This window comes from Crocuta crocuta, unplaced genomic scaffold, assembly GCF_008692635.1.
Source record: "Crocuta crocuta isolate KB4526 unplaced genomic scaffold, BGI_CrCroc_1.0 scaffold333, whole genome shotgun sequence".
Taxonomy (NCBI): domain Eukaryota; kingdom Metazoa; phylum Chordata; class Mammalia; order Carnivora; family Hyaenidae; genus Crocuta; species Crocuta crocuta.
Window position 1 is genome coordinate 3,729,405 of NW_027532856.1, and position 4,675 is coordinate 3,734,079.

General features: G+C 39.9%; 1 long non-coding RNA gene across 1 annotated transcript in view; it reads right to left on the bottom strand.

The window, feature by feature from the left end:
* Window positions 1-549: 549 nt before the first annotated feature.
* The window catches only part of LOC144216288 (uncharacterized), a 7,015-nt gene continuing 2,889 nt past the window's right edge, over window positions 550-4,675 (bottom strand). The window contains exons 2-4 of the long non-coding RNA XR_013330618.1: window positions 2,361-2,480; window positions 1,432-1,581; window positions 550-809 (exon numbers count right to left, since the gene is read on the bottom strand). This is a non-coding gene — a long non-coding RNA (uncharacterized LOC144216288). The remainder of the gene's footprint in view (window positions 810-1,431; window positions 1,582-2,360; window positions 2,481-4,675) is intronic.

The following is a 4,675-nucleotide window of genomic DNA, read 5'->3' on the forward strand; positions in this document are numbered from 1 at the left end:
CCTGCAGGCTTACCTGTAACACTGCACTGATTATAGCAAAATTCCAACTTAACCAGTTTTTTAATGTTCTAGGGCTGTAATTTTCAAACTCCTTGGAAGGCTTCCCATTCCTGGGAAGCCCTGTAGGTGAAGTCTCTGAAGAGAAAGGTATGAAACTAGTTCCTCCTGATCCCTTCAACTAAAGAACTCTGTGTTTAGCTGTTTTGCTTCTGGATTTAAATAAAACCATTTTCCTGATAGTAAGATGTGGTAACTATGCCTCCCTCATTCTCATTTTGTGGTTCTTCTAGAGCAGTTCTTATAGGCACCCCCCAAAACTTCAGATAAAGTCCTCCTCAGGACATAACAATAAAGAGAATAAAAATATGATGAAAAAGATTGAATATCTACATAAAGACTCACCTAGTCAGCAAACAGGGAGACAGAGATTTAGGGCTGCCCATGTCCAATTATGGATTAAGGGCCTAATTTCTAAGAACTATTGTATTGTATTGTATTGTATTGTATTGTATTGTATTGTATCGTATCGTATCCAAAGCTATAAAATATTCTAGGCTCTGAGTGAATGCATTGTATTATACGTTGTCTGAAGAATAGCCTCATTCATTACTGAAGTGTCCCAGTGAAGAATGGGAATTCCACACCTGGAGGTTGACCATGGCCGCTCACTCATGCTCACCTTTCAGCACACAATATGGCATCTTGCAGTTTATAAGCCCTCTTCAGTGGACTTATAGATTATATCATGGTACGGTATCAGTTTTCACTTAGTTAACTCTCACAAAATGGACAAGGGTTTAACAACATTCCTGGAAAGAAACCACAAGTTAAAGATAATAATGAAAACACAAGCAAATAATAAAATGGTAGGACTGACATTTCTCTTACCTTTAATATAAGCTGACAGCTATGTTATTCAGTAAAAGCAATAACATTCTTGTCAGGTCTGACAAGAAGATGATACCAAAAAAAAAAAAAAATCAGAATGATCTGAAGATGATTTGAAAAATGGATTTACAATTTATTTTTATTTTTGTTTCCCTGCTAGGAACACACAACCAGAGAAGTTTGGTGACACCTGGTTTGAAAAAGTGACCCCGAAGAGCAAGAATTTGTCAGTTACTCTCCAACGCAATCTCGACAGAGGGTGCCCAGTATTTCATTCTACTTAACTGGCCACCCCTACAGAGAGCCTGAATGAATCCAGCTACTATAGTTTGAATGTACCATCTTTTATGATAGCCTAACTAATTTCTCAATTATATCCTTGATTTTCAGGTTTAATTTATGGTTCAAATGTGGTTCCCCATGTTGTCTTTCCTACAGGTAGAGAATGTACCACCCAATGTTAATGTCTAGTCATTGTGTAATTCAGGCTTGGACTTCTTGTGAGCTTGGTTCATGTGGGTTTATCCCTAAGAGACTGCTCACCTCTGAGTGTTCTGACATGATGAGTTCCTGGATTTGTCAAGGTGATGTCCAGACCCTAGACAACAGGGACCGTCAGTTCCCCCAGGTGACTTCTCCATCTTGGTACTCTCTCTTGCCAGTGCTGTCCTCAAAATTCTTTCACTGGAGGCCCTACAGAGCAATATATTTAGGAAACTGGGCCTGTTTCTAAAAGAAGGGGGTTTCTAGCTCTGAATTACATTAACTCTGTAGCACACTTAAGGTTATTCTTGTTCAACAGCTTTTTCTTCTATGGCCTCAGGTTTTGAACTGTGAATACACTAACTTGTAAGCTGATTGTTGCTTTGGTATGACAGGTAGCAAGGCCCAGGATCCCTACAAGGGCTCTTCAGACAACATGACAGCCAAGATAAACTAACCTGCAGAGCCAAGTTTACAAAGGCTCAGAGCAGCCCCTCTGCTATCCTGGCTGGCGATTGTGGCAGGGCGCTAAATAATTGCTTAGCCAGCCTCTGTGGCACTCTCCCTCCCACGACTGGACACTTCCTTCTTTGAATGAAACTGAAATAGCTCCATTTCCTTTAGTCAAATAACAATATCATCAGCTGTCCTAGCAGCGTGGCTGACCAGACTTTTATTTTAGCCTCACTGCCTGATGGCAATTTTCCAACTCTAGCAATTTCCAGGAGTGAGGAGCAGCCTGTGCAGAAAGGGTATGGTGGGCCCCATGGAACTGGGCTGCCTTTAGATCAATTAGGATGGCAGTTCTCAGCCTCCGTGGCATATTAGAATCATCGGGAGAGTTTTTTAAACATAACACTGACTGTGCCCCACCCCTAGCAATTGTAATTTAATTGGTCTGGGACCGAACAACGTAGGCCTGGATGCCTTTGAAAGCTCCCCGGTGAGAAGTGCAGTCAGTGATGAAGGCCACAGACTTGAGATCTTACTTTCAGAGGGAGGATTTGAAGCTGACACAATTCTCTTGTAAGCCTCCTGCTCTGAAACTCCCCTCAATCATCTGCTCACATCCCATTTTGCAATCAGCTTACAGACATATTTGCAAAAAGCTGCAAAAGTAAATACGTGTTAATGATACAACGCCACACTTCACAGGTTGCAAGTCATTTTCTCATAGATTTCACTCGACTCTTTAAATAACCCAGTGAGGTAAGCAGGTGATTATTATCCATAATTTTTTGGTTAAGGAAATTGATATTCTGAGCTGACTGAGGACCCAGACTTCTGTTTTTTGCTCAGCACTCTTTTAATTATGCAATAGTTACTCTACAGTGAAGGTTAATAACCTCAGCTGCCAAATACAATCAGAAAAGAATGCACAGGAGTCAAAAGCAAAAACTTTAATATCAGACATAAAAATTTGAGTTTTAGTTTTGCTACTTATTAGGTCTATGATCTTGAGCAAATCTTTTTGAGACTCAATCTTTCTCAGTTGAATACAGTACTGGGATATAGTACCAACTTCAAAAGGGTATGTATCAATGAGATATAATATATAATGAGAATTGATAGTCTTATTATACGATTATGCCACATTTACCTACTTGTTAATATAGAAATAATCTCCAAGAATTTTGTTAAGTATTTGGGCTCCTTTATTCCATTAAGTTGTCTTTGGTATCAATCTCTGCCTTTCTTACCAGATACTGCTGCATAAAGTGAGGGGCTTGATTGGTTCATGATGGTGGCATTTCTAATCACAGTCACCAAATGATTCCTTTTAGAACAGACATCAGAATCCTAGCAAATGCACCATTTTCAAAACTTTTCGTTTCTTTTATCAGAACAGTGCTTGATCAGATGCTTTTTAAAAAATTAAAAGAGGCGCGCCTGGGTGACAGTCGGTTGAGCAGGTTGAGCGTCGGACTTCGGCTTAGGTCATGATCTCGCGGTTCATGGGTTCGAGCCCCGCATTGGGTTCTGTGCTGCCAGCTAGCTCAGAGCCTGGAGCCTGTTTCAGATTCTGTGTTTCCCTCTCTCTCTGACCCTCCCCTCTCTGTCTCTCTCTGTCTCAAAACTAAATAAACTATAAAAAATTTTTAATTAACAGATTTAATTTTGAGCAGTTTTAGATTTATAGAAAAATTAAGCTGAGTACAAAGTTTTCATATAATCCTGCCCCTGCATGCAATTTCCTTTTATTACCATTTCATATTAGTATGGTACATTTGTTACAATTTAATGAGCCAATATTGATACTTTTTAATTAACTTAAGTTCATAGTTATTCAGATTTCCTTAATTTTTACCTAATGTACTTTTCTGTCCCAGAATCTCATCCAGGAGACTATCTTATATTTAGTTGTCATGTCTCCAAGCTCCTCTTGACTGTGATGATTTCTCATACTTTCCTTGTTTTTAATGCCCTTGACAGCTTTGAGGAGTTCTGGTCAGGAACTTTGTAGGATGCCCTTCTATTTGAATTTGTCTGATATTTTTCTCATGATCAGCCTGAGGTTATGGGGTTTGGGGAGGAGGGTTATTATGGAGGTAAAGTGCCATTTTTATCACATCATATCAAGGGACATACTATCAATATAATTTATCAGTGCTGATGTTGACCTCAAACAGCTGGTTGAGGTCATGTTTGTCAGGTTTCTCCACAGTTAGTACTCCCCACTCCCCTTTCAATATTATAATCTTTGGCAGGAAGTCACTACATATAGCCCACACTTTTGGGATTTATACTCCCTTCCTTTAGAATGGAGTATCTATATTATTTAGAATTCTTCTGCACAGGAGATTGATCAAATGCTTTTGTTTGTAAACCCTTTGCTGTCACCACCCACTAGGTCATGAAATTAATATATTTGGTGGTGGCCATAGCCCTGATTTTCCAGATTAGAACCATAATGGGGTCTAGGGAGACCTCTGGTGGTAAAATCAGGGCATAACTGGCCGACTACAGGTTTGCACCTTAAGCCACTGACATTCCTTCAGGCCAGTGGTTCTCAACCAAGAGTTTGCCCCCCAGCCCCAGGGATCATTTGGCAATATCTGAAGATGTCTTTGTTTGTCACACTTTCGGGGGGAGATACTACTGACATCTAGTAATAAGAGGTGAGAGATATTGCTAAACATCCTGTAATGCACAAGGCATAGCAAAGAGTTATCTGAGCCCACTTGTCAATAATGCTGATGTTGAGAAACCGTGTGGCCAGTGGCAGTATATAAAGGTTACAGGTGTATAAAGTTTACAGTTATGCTCAAAGGAATACTGTTACAATGGTGTGGGGGAGACCCTA